Source organism: Nanorana parkeri, unplaced genomic scaffold, assembly GCF_000935625.1.
Source record: "Nanorana parkeri isolate BGI_ZX_2015 unplaced genomic scaffold, ASM93562v1 scaffold219, whole genome shotgun sequence".
NCBI classification, from domain to species: Eukaryota; Metazoa; Chordata; class Amphibia; order Anura; family Dicroglossidae; genus Nanorana; species Nanorana parkeri.
In genome coordinates, this window is record NW_017306487.1 from 682,633 (window position 1) to 699,692 (window position 17,060).

Genomic DNA, 17,060 nt, shown 5'->3' on the forward strand with positions numbered 1-17,060 from the left:
GGGGGGGGGGGGGCTTAATGGTTTTTTGCACCTGGGCCCTGGGGTTTCTAGTTACGCCTCTGGCCCAGAGGAAAAAAGTTAAATGATGCTGCCTTTAGACTCAGGACATCTAGCAGGAGAAAAAAGTACTGGTAATAAATCTCTGGACCGAAGGTGGATATTGCAGCAAAAGCTAGTTTTGGTAATTTATCTTCAAATGGGATATTCAGTTTTATACAGTTATTTGTGGCTGGAGTTCTGGTTTCACAGCATCTCCCATCCTCTGTATACCCATGCTGTCTGTACCGTATGTTACCATGGAAAGACTAGACATTAGGTTGGGAGGCAGTTAGGTTTTGAGAAACAACACGTTTTTTTACATCGTAGAACATCACCAAAACTCTTCCACAGCCTAAGCTAATATAACTGAAATAGTGGGATTTATGGCTTTGCACTATATTATCAAATAAACTTTAAAACTAATTTTCAAACAGAAAGCCAAAGCCAATGTCCTCCTCTGTGTTTTAATTCATTTTTTTATTTATGTAAAAGCCAACGTTGCTGCAAAATGTATATATTACAGACAAGTAATAACTCATATGTATATATGTCTCCATATTACCTTTGCAACCCCCCAAAAAAAGAAAAAATCATTTGGTTAACAAAGTTTAATAATGATGGAGTGTTGTACCGACTTTGTGCTAATTTACATGAAATCCAAAAAGTATCATAAATATTTTTGTTGATTTCCTTAAAATGATAGATATTTGGGAATCTGAAAACTTAATCTGTGTTTATCATTTTTCAATATATTAATGTGTCACTTACTCCTTGTCCAGTATAATTTTGTATAGTTACTAAACGCAAATAGATTTAACTATAAACAATCTTTCTAAAATGCATTTACAACAAAAATCAGGGAGCCCTTATCTAATTTTTTTCTACTATTGGCTTTCTAATTGTTATTAAAATCATTAAAGTTATTACATATACATAGTTTTCAAAGGTTAGAGGCAAATGAAAATCACCATTTTGTTTAGTAATTCTCTAAAATAGATCATTTAATTAGTTGTGTGCTATAAAAGGTGTTAGATGGAAAAGGGATACAATTATATTGTCTGCATGAAATATTGACCTTGCTACACAATGGGAGAGACGTTTACCTTGAAAACCACTTAGTTTATATGGCGAACCTTTGTTTTAAAACTATCCTGTTTTATCAGGTTCTAAAAACTTATCCTATACCTACTACTAACTTTTCTTCTACAGGCTCCTGCTTTTTTCTATTTCTGTGGAGTTGTTACTGCAAAGGTAAATGGCAATACAGGAAAAGTACCATTTTACAAAACATGATATAGCAGTCTCTTAGCAATTGATGTTGCATTGGCTAAGATGATACATATTAATCTCATTGCTACGGTACCATTCAGACAGTTGGATTCTTTATTTCTTCTCCCTGAAGGGCTTTGCTGCTTTTCGCTCTACAATCTCATGCTGGATCAGACAGGTAATTCTTCAGGCTTACTCTGTATAGGCATACTCTACAAGGTCTGTAAATGTTTCCTGGGCCCTTAGTCATCAGTCATCTGTCTAGCAGATCTGTAAAACTACCGCCTGGTCTTCTGTTCATATATTCACTGAATTCTGCAAAGGGGATGTTCAAGCATCTGCAGATGCTAGTTTTGGCCTGAGGGTTCTACAGGAAGCTACTTGAGTTTGTTCTATTCCTACGCAGGCAGTTGTGTTCTGTTACCCACTCCACTGTTTTATTGCTTTTGGACATCATAGTCATCTGTGAATCTGCCTGCATTCTGTACTGCACGATTAAGAACACAGGATTTTTGACTTACCTGTGTAAGGTACCTGACCATACCACCATATTATCCATTCATCTTTGAGTCTGCCTCTGTCCTGTACTGTACTCCAAGAAAATGATTTTACAGGTAAGTAAAAAAAATCCTATATTTCTTCTTTAGACGTAGGGAGTAGATCTGAAATATGAACCCTTCTACTATGCGGTGAGTTTACATTTTTGGCACCGTTTTTGAGTAGTTTAGTAATTAAAAAAAGTACAGTATTATATAACTACAGTAAAAAAAAAAATGAAAAAATGTTCCAGCTATAGAAAATGAAGATACATGAATTACCCAGAGTGACCCGCTTTACTCTTTCATTTTGTAATGCAGTGGTCAAGTCAATAACACGGAACAAGGACATGAAAGTGCAGTTTATAACAGGAAAACAAATGGCCAATAAAAAGGACCGTAGACAGTGTGAGCGAGACAGAAGCTATAGAATGAAACATGGTAAATTGCTTCCTCCATTTATCAGGATAGCTCATTATGCTTTATGCCAAAATCTGACAATTATAACGGTATACAATAGGATCTTGCCCCTTCAGAGTCTCCATCATTCACCTTCCTGTCTTAAGAATTTCTATGGCTACAGGCGCACTCACTTGATGCCAGACTACTGGCACTCTGATCCGGGGGTGAGGGCCTCGTACCGCATACCACCATACCGGGTCTGTACCTCCATCGGGTCACCCCCACTCCCACCTAAGCACTTTTGCTGACCTTGTTTCCCTCCCGACCCTCCCTCCCCCCTTCACCCTTTCCTCACCTGGACGCACGACGAGGGTGGCGCACAGGAAGTACGCGGCCCCCCACATTCATCTACACTTATTTCTGTCATGTCTAGAATATTAGCAGTTTACTAATTCTACTAGATCCATGATCATAGAAATGTTTACTGGCCACTGTTTGCTTTAAACCGTTATATACTGCTTCCACAGTAGCAGTGCCTATGCAGAGAAAGTCGAGGAAGCTAACTATCCATGTCTTACCATCATATGTGAACCTTTGTCTCTGCTATGTTGGACTACTGTTTTGTATTGTAAAACAAAATAAAAAATTCTTGATTGAAAAAAAAGAATTTCTACGGCACTTCACTGCCACATCCAAGCATAGAAACTGACTACATCTCTTCATGCCCTTGTAATTAACAGTTGACCTCACAAAGTTTACTTGATAATGTAATATTTTCTGAGAGACTGCTAATACATGGGGGAATGTTTGATAGCTGGAGAGTACAACCCAGAGCTATTTTTCCTTGACAAATCATGTGTCAGATTTACACAGAAAAAAGAAAAAAATGGTTCTTAACCAAGCATTTGGTTTAAATGCATGTGTACATAGAAAGACAAAAATAAGATTATGTTCCATTCTGTGCATCTCAGCATGCAAGGGGCAGACCTGGCAAATGTAAGCATTTCTCAGGTATGTACATTAGTGCAGAGCTTGTGCAGTTTACTAACTGGTTTTATTTACAACACATCCTTGAAGATCATATTTTAAAAGTGAACATCAGCCTTGAATACTCTATAGGGAGACCTTCCTTCCATAATTCCTGATTCTGTTCCTGTCCACCTCAGCATTTTGAGAGCTCCAGCCCACCTTTGAATGTTGCATTCTCTATAACATAAATGAAAAAGCCCTCAGCATGGCCACACCAAGTGAACCAAGCCATGAATGTAAGTACAGAAAGTTTACTAAAGGGGACAATAGACATATAAGAAACCATCAGGAGATTTAAATCTTGAGCCTCTACCCCCATCCTTGACTCTGACCTCACCTTTCTGCCCCACATCTGTGCACTATCCAAAATCCTGCCGCCTCCACCTTTGTAACATCTCCAAAATATGCCCTCTCCTAACCAATGAAACCACAAAGCTGCTCATCTACTCACTTGTCATCTCTCATCTTAACTATTACAACTTCCTCCTCATTGGCTTACTTCTACACAGGCTGTTCGGCCTTCAGTCTATCATGATTGCCGCTGCTAGACTTATCCACCTAACCAACCGCTCTAGGTCTACAACTCCCCTCTGTCGATCCCTCCACTGGCTTCCACGTGTACCCAAAGGATACAATTTTAAATATTAACAATCACATACAAAGCCATCCACAACTCTGCCACCTCATTTGCCCCTGCCTTTTACAGTAGATTGCCAGCTTTCACTGGGAGGGCCCTACTTATCATCTTGTGTTGGTTTGTATTGTAACTGTAATGTCTTCCTTATATTGTAAAGCGCTGCACAAACTGTTGGCGCTATATATAAATCCTGTATAATAATAATAGTTACATTGAAATGTCAGTTTTGGGCGGCCCAGCCCTTTAATTGTGGTCTCCAGAAACACCTACATAGCAGCTAAACACTTAAAAACCTTTTTTTTTTTTTGAGAATTAAGTTCAAACAGTTTAGTTCACAGACACACTTGACCTCTGATATCGTAAACCAATGGTATCGCAAACTAAAATCTGTACAAATAAATCTTTTTTTCTGAAAAATGGCACATAGAAAAACAAATGCAGATTAAGGTTCACAGATGCTTAAAAGAACACACAGGCTTCATAACTTTAATACTCTGGAACTACTTTCACAGTGGTATCCTTTGCATATATAAGCTGAAATAAAACTCTATTTCAAACACAATTTAAAAGCAGACATCACAAGATGCTCGTACTTTTATTACTGGAAAGGTCGCTTCTGTGCTCCACTTTGATTTTGGTTTCACTTTGCTGCTGGAGTTTGAATTTCCCTGACTACATGGCTAGGCTTCTACATCAGGCTTCTGTCTACTAAAAGTGCCTTCGATAGCCACTGAAGCCTTTTTATTAGACAGTGGAATGGTAGCTGGCATGTATTAGAAATTAGAGAGAGTCAATCTCTACCGAAACTAGACCAGAGAGGGGCACAGAAGACAGTGTTCTTGGTAATAAAGGTAATAGTAAGCATATTGTGCTCTCTACTTTAAGACGGAACTATTACTTTAAAATTGTAAAATGTTCACAATTGTAAACTACATTCGTATTATGAGGCTAGTTAAGAAAAGTGCATTAATCTGCTAATATTAGCATCCTATCCTGTAACAGCAAACAGAGAAGGATAAAATAATAATAAACATGGTTTGATATCCAATCATGGCTTAAAGAAGAACTACAGGAAATGTTTTCCTAACCCTTGCAGTGGAGCTACACCCCACACTGCAAGGGTTAACTGCTTGTTTTGTTCTAGGTGCAAAAATAAAAAACTTTATACTCACCCAATCCTCGAGCTGGCTTGCTCCTAGACTGGTCCTATCAGTCTCCCCCCCCTCCTCTGCAGCAGTCTAAGGTCCCTGAATCCTCACATTCCATACATGGTGTATAGGATGTAAGGACACCGAGAGACATATCACAGCTGTAGCATAGGAGGAGACAGGCTGGAGGGTGCACTGTAGGAGCCAGATGGCTCCAAGGTTCGGGTTAGTATAACTTTTTTTTTTTAGCGCCTAGACCAAAACGAGCACTTAACCTTTGCAGTGCAGGGGTAGCCCCACTGCAAGGTTTAAGAATTATTTTTTCCCTGGAGTTCTTCTTTATGGATACTACAGATGGAGTTTGGAAGACTAGAACCACATTATGTTTTGATTCTTTTATTTAAGATATCCTATGTATTCATTCTACACACTATGAGGTCTATTCACAAAGCTGCCGAAGGATCCAGCGGTAGCTTCGGCTGATCCTTCGGCTAGCTTTGGTTTCGGGAGGCCTTCGGTTCAGTATTCACTATAGCCCGTACTTTTTTTTAACTGTTTTTCTATTCTGCTCCGTACCACAGAGGTACCGAGCAGAATAGAGGTAGCCGAGCCGAATGCTGCTCAGAGGCATACTAGTTCAGATCCCTCTTATAGGGCAGACTGGGCAATTTTACATATTATTTCTAGATAATCAGGATATGTATGCTGCAGACCTCAACTTCTTATAATGTATGAGTGATTAAAAAGTTCAGCATGAGTGCTGAACATCTGGATGGGCCAAATGTGGTACAGAACAGAATGCAAGAATGCCCTCAGGAGTCTGACTGTGACTCCAGCTATCAGATGATTGAAGATGCATAGACTTTATGAACAGCATTAAATTAATATAGCAAAAATAAAATGCTTGGAATGTTTCAATGTTCTTACATTTCATGGTTCTAGCTGTATTGAACATTGTTTAATCACAGAATAATTTCTTACTGGGAATAACTATTTGTACCTAAGTGGCTAGAGCAACAGTAATGTGTAAAACACTGTAAGCACTAGCAACCAATCACATTAAAGTCTAAGGTTAGACTCTCTTTCTTTGCTGTCTTTGTCCCCTTTGGGCAAATTCCACCTCTGTTTGTCCTGGTAAATATTGTCACCAGTTAGAGAAAATTTACTATGATAGACTACAATCTCATGTTTAGTTTTCTAATTTGTATTGAAGTTATAGTCTATCACAGGAGTGAGCTTGGAGCGGTGGCTACTTTACAACACACACAGGGACCATGGAGAACAAAAGTAGCCACCCTCCAGAAGAAAGGACAGTTATATACAAATAAGATACATTTATGTTAATATTTAAGGTACTTGAATGCATTGTGGGCAGATGAACTCCAGGAAAAAAAAATGTCAGCTACTGTAGCTATGTGCTTACCCTTCTGCATAGCAATGTAGTCTTCCAGAAATCCATGGTAGAAGCCTGTACTTCCTGCCCTTTGCTTCCTTTATTTCCTTTCTGTTAGACCACTAGCTACTGTGCAGTCTTAGTCAGGGGTGTAATAACCTCCCCCCTGTAGTTCTACTGTAGTTCTATCAGAATTGGAATATGGCATTTGTAATATGGAATTTGGAGTTCAGAATATGGAATTTGTAATACGGAATTTAGAATATGGAATTTGGAATACTGAATACTGAATACAGAATTTGGAATATGGAATTTGGAATACTGAATACTGAATACAGAATTTGGAATATGGAATTTGGAATACGAAATTCAGAAAACAAATTCGGAATTCAGAATATAGAATTTTGAATTCGGAAGACGGAATTTGGAATACGGAACTTGGAATATGGGAAATGGAATATGGAATTTGAAATATGGAATTCGGAATCTGGAATTTGGAACATGGAGTTCGGAATACAGAATTTGGAATACGGAATTAGGAGTATGGAATTGGAATTCAGAATTTAGAATATGGAATTCAGAAAAAGGAATTTGGAATTCCCAATACGGAATTTAGAATACGGAACACAGAATTTGGAATTCAGAATTTGGAAGACGGAATTCGGAATACGGAATACAAAATTTGGAATTCAGAATTTGGAAGACGGAATTCGGAATACGGAATATGGAATACAGAATTTGGAATACAAAATGAGGAATTTGGAATACAGAATTTGGAATACAGAATTTGGAATTTAGAAGACGGAATAGGGAATTTGGAATATGGAGTTTAGAATACGAAATAAGGAATATGGAATTTGGAATACGGAATAGGGAATTTGGAATATGGAGTTTAGAATACGAAATAAGGAATATGGAATTGGGAATATGGAATTTAGAAAATGAAATTCAGAAAACAAATTAGGAATTCAGAATATAGAATTTTGAATTCGGAAGACGGAATTCGGGAAACTTGAAATCTGGAATTTGAAATCTGGAATTCGGAATCTGGAATACAAAATGAGGAATTTGGAATACAGAATTTGGAATACAGAATTTGGAATTTAGAAGACGGAATAGGGAATTTGGAACATGGAGTTCGGAATACAGAATTTGGAATACGGAATTTAGAATATGGAATTTGGAATTCAGAATACAGAATTTGGAATAAGGAATTTGGAATACGGAATTCAGAATACGTATTGCGGAATTTGGAAAAAGGAGAAGGGAATTTGGGATCTGGAATTTGCAATACGGAATATGTAATTTTGAATACGGAATTTTGAATATGGAATTTGGAGTTCAGAATACGGAATTTGGAAAATGGAATTTGAAATACAGAATTTTAATTACGGAATTTTAAATTCAGAATACAGAATTTAGAATATGGAATTTGGAATATAGAATACAGAATTTGAAATACGGAATTTGGAATACGGAATTGGGAATATGGAATTTGGAATACGGAATTAGGAGTATGGAATTGGAATTCAGAATTTAGAATATGGAATTCAGAAAAAGGAATTTGGAATTCCCAATACGGAATTTAGAATACGGAACACAGAATTTGGAATTCAGAATTTGGAAGACGGAATTCGGAATACGGAATACAAAATTTGGAATTCAGAATTTGGAAGACGGAATTCGGAATACGGAATATGGAATACAGAATTTGGAATACAAAATGAGGAATTTGGAATACAGAATTTGGAATACAGAATTTGGAATTTAGAAGACGGAATAGGGAATTTGGAATATGGAGTTTAGAATACGGAAAAAGGAATATGGAATTTGAAATATGGAATACGGAAAATGGAATTCGGAAGATCGAATTTGGAATACGGGATTTCAGAAAATGGAACTTAGAATTCGGAATACAGAATTTGGAATTCGGAATACAGGTTTTGGAATACGGAATTCGGAATTTAGAATTCGGAATTTGGGATACGGATTTGGAATAGGGAATATGGAATTTGGAATACGGAATATGAAATTTGGATTTCGGAATTGGAAATATAATATTTGGAATACGTACTATAGAATCTGGAACATGGAATTTGGAATAGAGAATTTTTAATATAGAGTTTGGAATATGGAATTTGGAATATGGAATACGGAGTACGGAATACAAAATTATGAATACAGAAATTGTAATTCATAATCTGGAATTCGGAATTTGGAATATGGAATACAGAATTCGGAATACTGAATACAGAATTTGGAATACAAAATACTGTACTTGGAATTTGGAATATGGAATTAGGAAATTAGGATTTGGAATATGGAAATCGGAATATGGAATTTGGAACATGGAATTCAAAACATGGAATATGAAGTTGGAATTCGGAATTCTACTGGTGACTCATTATTTCTTTTATTTCTTTTATTCAGTGTTCTGCTGGAGACCCCTCCCATGTTTTCTCATACCCTGCATATAAATGTAGATATTCATTCATGTTTTATGAATTTATATATTTATTTATTCATTTGTTTTTTTCCCCCCAACTATAAGTCCACTATTCTTCACTTATATTTTCATGCACATGGAATTGCTAGTCAATGTTCCAATAGAAATTCTTCACGTTCAATCCATAACATCCAGTAGCGCACAAATATGTGTGTTGCACATTTTCATTCTTGATCTCTAACAGAAGCCTATCCGCATGCACAAAGTTGAAACAGACATTAACCACACAGGGCATGCGCAGTAGAGTCACAGGAAGAACGATATAAGGCCATATCCCCTTTTTAGGGCGGGGCAAAAACAGCACCACATCTTACACAGACTGGAAGCCACCACAACATTTGTTGGAAGGTAAATATGTTCATTTCTTTTAATTATGCTCGCAAATATTCCCAATGTGCAAAACTATTCCACATGTTTATCTGCCAAACATGTGCAAATTTGTTCTCAAGGGACTTATTGGTCACTGGGTCACTTGTTGTTCAGGGGGGTAAATGCGGACATCGTCAGCAGCTATTTCTGGAGTCCCACTGACATCACTGGTTGCCAGGAGCTTCGCAGGATGCAAGCCAGCTCAGCTCTTGGCAGCTGGTCATGTCAGTGAGCTGGGCTGGAGACCACACAGAGCATCACAGGTTGCTAAGAGCTCTTAGCAACCTGGGACACTGTGGCCACCACTCACCACCACCTGGCCGCCCCCCTGCCACTTCTCACCACCATACGGCTGCCCCCAACAGATGCAGCCTGACGTAACTGCCTCAGGCTGCCTCATTGACGGGCCGGCCCTGTCCGTACCTTGGTATAGACAGGGATGGGATGAAGAGTCAGCAAGAGCGACTCTCAGTGCTTTACTGGCTCAAAAGAAAAAAGAAAATAAATGCACATTTTTTCTTTTATGAGTATGTGTGCATTTATTATTATTTTTTTTAAAAGTAGACTTTATCCAATCATGCTAAAACTCATTATATTAAATAGAGTCACTTCTGCAGTTTCTTATTTTGAGTAATAAAGTATATCAAACACAAACACCAGGTGATACAAAAACAAATTACATTTGACTAGTATTGCTATTTATTAGATATTTTATTGTTGTACAAAGAGTATCCTTCCTCAAAACATCCTTTGTGTTTCAATATAAAGCTGCTAACGTTTAGATATACGATCAAGAATTGTTTAGCATGCATCAAACACTTTTTTGGTGTTTGACACGGATACCAAATAAAAGAATCTGTTCTTTGATGTTTACATGAAGTACATGAACATATATATATGTTCTTTGATGTTTACATGAGGTATATACTTGGGCAGATGGTGTATGTTAAAACACTCAGTGCCTTCTGTATAGGTTCACACACACCAGCAATCAACCAGCTCAATCTAAAGGTTTAGAGATTTGTCTGAATGCATCATTTGTAACATTCACACATAAAAGTCACATTTTGGTATTTTAAAGATATGACCTCTGTGTGTTTGTATAAATGGGGCTAAATATAATATAATATTTAAAATGGATTGTTGAAAGGCTGATGCAGTATAAAAGTGCACAGTTGCTTATTTGATATAGTAGATATTGATTCTTACCTTTGAGTGGGATGTATAGAAGGCTTCCAGCTCTGGAACATTAGCATAATCTATTGATTTCATTTCATCTGCTGGTGGAGGATCCTCATTGCTTCAGTCCACAACTTGGTGTGTTCTAAAGTACAACAAAAGATGCAAGTCAGGCAGACATATTCAGCATGTGTACACAGCTCCACTGGTTACTCTTGGACCTTCTAGATCATTAATCAATACTGCTAAGACCTTTCTTCTTCAGATGGTTCACTTGTGACTGATAAAATAAGAGGGAGGAGTCGTTTCAATTTCCCAAAGATCTCAGATTATTTTATTCTTTGTCTTGTTTTAATTAAATGATCTGCGTGGTGAGACAATGATTTTGATGTCTTCATCAAAGTTTTAAGACATCTTTCATGTGTAGAACAAGGGGAAGTATGACTAACTCGGATGATGTGGGAGTAAGGGCTACATTTTCTACAATAAAACCTAAGTAAATTAAAAACACAGCTAGAAGAAATTATTTTAGGTTTGATCATCCAGCACGGAACAGTACTGTAAACTTTTATAAAGTTATTGCTAGACGAAGCCAGGGAACAAGAATGGCAAAACTAGGCAAACCCTTTCACTTGAAGGCAACTCCAGGCAAAATAAGCTTATTGGGGTTAAAGTCAAAATGTTTTGAGCTATTTCATTAATAATGAAATCCCTTATAATGGAGGCTGCCTCTTGGTGTTTAAAAGATTTACAGGGTTATTTACAAAAGGGTGAAGAGTTTGGAGAAGGCAGGAGAAGTGAACAATCTAGGACAACAAAGCTGAGCCGGAAAGTGAGCTGAATTGGATTTTTCCAAATCAGCTATGTTGGCCTAGATTGTTCACTTCTCCAAACTCTTTACCCTTTCGTGAATAACCTTGTTAGTTTCCTGCAGAATCAGCTGATCCCCTGAGCACTGGTCCTGATATTCTGTTTTAGGGTGGCTCATTTCCCTTGCAGGGTCCTATGAAGCCATCCTTGTGTGTGCTAATAAGCTGTGAATGTTTCCACAAACACACAGGCAGGGCAAGTCAAGCCACTCCCTTGCTCTCTACTTCCCCTTCCTCCCTTCTTATCCCTCCTTCATTATCCAAGCAAGTAGATGGAAAGCTGCCATGATGAGTTTCTACTGGACAGGAAGTTCAGGGAAGCTGAACTGAGAGACCTGGAGCCATGAGTAAGTGCTTGAGCAAAAACGTAAAGAAATACTAAGCTGGGCAATGTCTATGTGATTGATCTGGATTCATTACTGAAAAATATGTTTAAAAATACTTTAAAGCTGTTAAACCTTCTTTTGACTCAAAGCCCCCTTCCAGCACTCGGATGTAAGCGCCGCAGCTCTGGTAGACCCCAGCACAGTGGTCATGTACGCACCTGCCATTTCTCCAGGCCATTCAAAATACACACAGCCCCAGACTACATTTTGTGAATGGTCAGGAGCATAAAACCAGTGGAATCGGTATAAGAATATTAAAACTAACATTTGAAAAATAATTTAAAATTGACCCCACTATTTTATATTTTCCTTTAAATTTACTAAACATTAAATGATAAATACTGCATTACATACTTAGTACAAGTTACATAACATACATTTTGTGTACACAAACCTCATAATCTGCACTCGTTTACCCTTCAGGATGGGCTTCAGGATATCTTTTTTTGTTCTGCTCTTTTAACCACTGGCAGTGACGACCACTTGATAGTTCCCATTTGTCTTTCACAATGACGTTATTGAATGGATGTGCTTTCATGCACTTGAGTTTTCATCCTTGTTAATTTGAATGATGCTGATTTGCTCTACAGAGGGACACATCTCCGGCACTCAATGAATAGCAAGCTATAGCCCATTCATTATACAAGAATTGTTACATAAACTGCTTAACAGGCCACAATGAAGCAAGCAGGGGAATGAGTGCATTTTTCTGAGGCTTTTACAGGGATTAAGAAATCTGGGGAAAAAAGGGTAAGGGCGCTGTTAAGGAAGCCTCGCCAGCATTATCCAGCTGGAGAATCTGGCAACCTTGTCAAGTGCATTAGGAGCTATTTACTGAACGCTATTCTGAATAAACACAAATGCTACATTGTAAGGGCCTCAGTTATTATGCTGAAAGGCCCCTCTATGTTTGCTGGTAAGGTAATGTTAAAGCTGAGCTCCGGGCTGAAAGTTAAAAAGAAATCAATGTATGCAGTTAATTAAAATAATTAAATGAAATGAAATAGAACTAAGGTCAGTTTCTGAATTTCAATTGCTATCTACCTCTTGTAATCCCCTATTATACAGCAGCACTCAGACTAGAAGAACAAGGGGCAGTGGGTGGAATCAATCAGGTGTTCTGCATGCTTGTGTGTGGACAAGGAACATGCCGATAGTAGAAGAAAGCAGAAAGGTTAACTTATTTGTCTGTTGCTGCTTCTACATTGTTCAGGCACAGGCTGGGGGCACAGAGGTGACCTAGGTTTGTTGCAGTATGAAAAAGTCAGCAGGCTGGCTCCACATGTCTGCCTAATCTGATGTTATGTGAGTATATCTAAAGGATTTAAAGCGGGTCCTTCATGCCAGTTATATTACAAATGTAAAACAGCTTGATGAATACAAACATTAAAAGGGAACTACAGCCAAATCTCTTTTGTGTGGCTTTAGTTCACTTTTGAGTCACAGGAGTACATTTACTAATGTACTCCTGTGACCCAAAGTCAGCATCTAGCAGGCTACTGCCCGTTATTTGCTGATAGCACAGAGCCGTGCTGCAGCCAGGAAAGATCCTGACAATATTGACAGGATCCATCCCACTTCCTGATTGACAGCTGGCTCTGCCTCTCTACCTCTGCCTCTCTGCCTCTCAGCTGTGTCCACCCCCTCATCCTCTGTTCCTCCAATGAGCACTGGAGGAAGTGAGAGGGGAAGGGAGAATCCTTCAGGGAGCGGTCACAGTGGCGTCACAAGGGGGTGCGGCCCGCACCCGGGTGACACCATTGCAGGGGTGACACCAAAATGACTGACAGTCATTTTGGTGTCACCCACTCTAAAAGTCGGGCACTCGGTCATAGACCGAGAGCCCGACAGTGTCAGGAGAGAGGAGGGGACACGTGCGTGGCGACGTCACACGCATGCACGATGATGACACGGTGGGGCGTCAGCCGGTCTCTGCTCTGGGTGACACTCGGCCACGGGACGCCCCTGAGCGGTGACTAACAGTCACTACTCTCTGCAGGGAGAAGACCGTGAGCTGACAAATGACTCTCCCCAGTGGAGTCACAGCAACAGAATCTTGACAGGGGTTTTAACACAATCTCCAAAACTAGAAAAATGTTCTGGCTTTAGATACACTTTAATGGCACTAACCTTCTGTAAATCTGCAAGCATAGGTAATATGTACAAATAAAAACAACAAATAAAGCAACCAAAATTATACAAATCACTCAACACCATCTTAACTTTGAGACATTGTTATCAATGTACTGTTATGTAACAGCAAAAGTGCATTTCTAGACTATAGGTATTAAAACATGAAAGCCTAACAGTGACTTAGCACCTCTGCCCTCAGCAGGACACTATCTGGATGGAGTTTGCATGTTCTCCCTGTGCATTTCCTCCCACACTCCAAAGATATGCTGATAAGTTAATTGGCTCCTGTCTAAATCAGCCCTAGTATATAATGTGTGTGTGTGTGTGTGTGTGTGTATGCATATGAGAGAGGGACCTTAGATTGTAAGCTCCTTGACAGCAGGGACTGATGTGAATGTGCAGCACTGTGTAAACTGTTGGCACAATATACATGCCTGTAATAAATACATAAATAAGTCTTCCAGTCTAGATGGCTGGAAGTGATCTCTGGTTAGGGTATGTGTACATCGGCACCAAAGTTGGAATCATGTCAAATCTAGCCATTAGAAATCATGCATTCAAGTGCTTATAGGAAAGCCACTGGATCTGAAACGTGTACGATACATTTGTAATGCTTTTATGGAGCATCTGTGATGCCTTTACATGTATTTTGTATGTGAATATAGTTCATTCCAATTGATTTCTTGCAGACCTGAGTATTTTGTTGTGTTTTTCCTGAAGTGCAACAATGCTCAACATCTTATTATTTTCAATGGTGCCCCTTCACATTCGAGTGTTGTGTCACTTGTAGCTCAAAAAAATACATGAGTTTGTATTATATAAGGCAGAATTGTACATTTTAGGCCCTATATACTTTAATGAGAGTACCTTAAAAATTAGCATTATGCGCATTTTCATGCAATTTTATGGCATCTCTTTCTCCTAATAACTATTGGCTAAAAATATGTTCAAGCCTAAAATTTCTTGAGCTTCAAAATCAAATTGTGAAGCATAGTAGTATAGGATGTGCTGCATACACAAAAATGCTGTGTAATAGGGTGCATGCTCAACTAGGAAGTTAAAACTGCTCTGTAAGATTCAATTCCAAATTCAAAGACTTAAAGCTGAATTCCATGCAAACAGCTAAATACACAGATGGAAAAATCCAGCCCATGAGGGGGCTGTTTAACCTGAAAATGAATTTGTATGTCTGTCCATCCAGTATCAAGTTGTAAACAGCTCTACCACATAGTGCAGCCGTCTCTGGCAGGGAAGTAGACCTGATTTTTCTCTGCTGCAGTTAAGTAACACTTTCAGTTCTTGTCTTTTCCCAACCTGTGACTGGACAGTAAAGAAAAGCAGCAGGCTGATGAGCTCAACACTTACTCTTTGCTTTTTAAATCTATCTGGAGTTCTGCTTTAGAGGAACCCCTTACTGAGAGAAATACCAGGGCTGCCATTCCTGACCTCATTTTAAGAATACCAGTTTTCTGGTTGTCTCTAGCCACAATACTTTCTGAGTCACTTACCTTGAGTTGCAAATTAGAAAGAAAGATTGAAGTCAGAATTCATGATCTGCACACGTGTCCAGGGACAGTGACTGAGAAAGTACTGAAGCCTTTGGAACAATATGACATTAGCTTTCCTTAACTGCTCTCCTCTTCACTGATGTCAATGCCATCCTTCTGGCTTCCTCCCTCCCCACCCTCAATGACCATGCCTGCTGATGGTGTATATGGATTAATCGCATGCATACAGAACAACAGAAGCCTGCTCTTGTATGTACTGGTTGTCATGGTAACTCCACCTGGCACAATCACGCTCTTCTTCAGCATGCCACATCTGACAATGACTTTGCATGCCTGTTAAAGGTCCTGAAGAATCCCAAGTGATTTGTCATGTTACATTATAGGTGACTTTAGAACCAGACATTTTGTGGGATTATCTCTGAAAGATGGAGAAGAGACTAACTAGGTCATCTTAGTGTAGCCACCTTGCCTAAGACCCCTTTTACATTGGATGATCAGGAGAGCATTCATGCACAGATCCTCTTCTGATCACAGCAGTATAGAGCAGAGGTCCTTCAGAAAAAACTGCAATTACTGGACATCATGTTGGACTATGGGGAATGAGATGTAAATGGACATGTTTCCGTTTGCATCAGATTACCCCTGATCCGGCACGATCAGGTCTGATGAAATGGATCTCTGATTCGTTTGTTTTTCCGTACCTGGCTGGAGGCAGGGGTATCCTGGGAGTAAACAAACGCCTGTCCGTTTACAGAAGGCTGCCCATAGACTTACATTGGGCATCCAATCGGGTCTTGAAAACTGACAGGCGGACCCATTCGGACCATTCGTGTGAAAGATTCCTCATACAAGAATATATATTAAAAATTTAGGGCTGTCAGACATTGGTCAGTCTGATCCTGATTTGATAGTCTTTGTCCATTTGGTTTCTTCTAAGCTCTCTGTTATTGTTCGTATCTGCCTGCTGAAGAGTGTGACCTTGCCACAGTAATATGGTGTGTATCTGTGTCCCTAGCCAATCACTAGGAGGTTCATTGTCAGTGGTGCATGCTGGTCGAGGACATAACTATTCGTGGCTGACCTTGTGAGTGTCTCTTTTCCCCCAAGCCTCTTGCCTGGGAGAGGGGTGCTGTTAATTGTCTGGCCCTTGTAGGCCTGCTGCATAGGAAGGGAAGTCATGTGCTCAGACTGAGGCCTGGGTCTGAGGCCTAGTGAGTGAAGCTTAGGATGGAGATGACAGAGAGCAACTGCACAGCCAGGAGCTCAAGACACGGATTGCCGCAATTGGCTTAAAAGTCCTATATCTGTGAAGGGTGCAACTATCGGAACTGTGGCGGAACTATCGCCATACCGGCCGATATGGGGCCCGGGGCACAAGAGGGCCCGGCCATCGACTGTGGAAGAGGCGGGGCCCTGCAGCGGAGAAGGCGGGACCCCGTGACGGTGGTGGGGCCTGTGGGTGACTGTGGAGGAGGAGAAAGGGCCCAGCAGTGCTGGAGGCTGACAGAGGATCAGGGCTGACAGGTAGGAGGTGTGCAGGGGTGTGACCAGCCCACCTGAGACCCTGCAGAGCCCACCATAGAATATATCTGGTGGGCTCTGCAGGGTCACTCTCAGGTGGGCTGTTTGGGATCACAGGTGGGCTCTGCAAGGGGCG

General features: G+C 39.6%; 1 protein-coding gene across 1 annotated transcript in view; it reads right to left on the reverse strand.

Moving 5' to 3' along the window:
- The window catches only part of TMEM108 (transmembrane protein 108), a 152,290-nt gene that overhangs the window by 115,249 nt on the left and 19,981 nt on the right, over positions 1-17,060 (reverse strand). Inside the window, exon 2 of the mRNA XM_018555947.1 lies at positions 10,538-10,652. The gene's annotated coding sequence lies outside the window, so the exon portion shown is untranslated. The remainder of the gene's footprint in view (positions 1-10,537; positions 10,653-17,060) is intronic.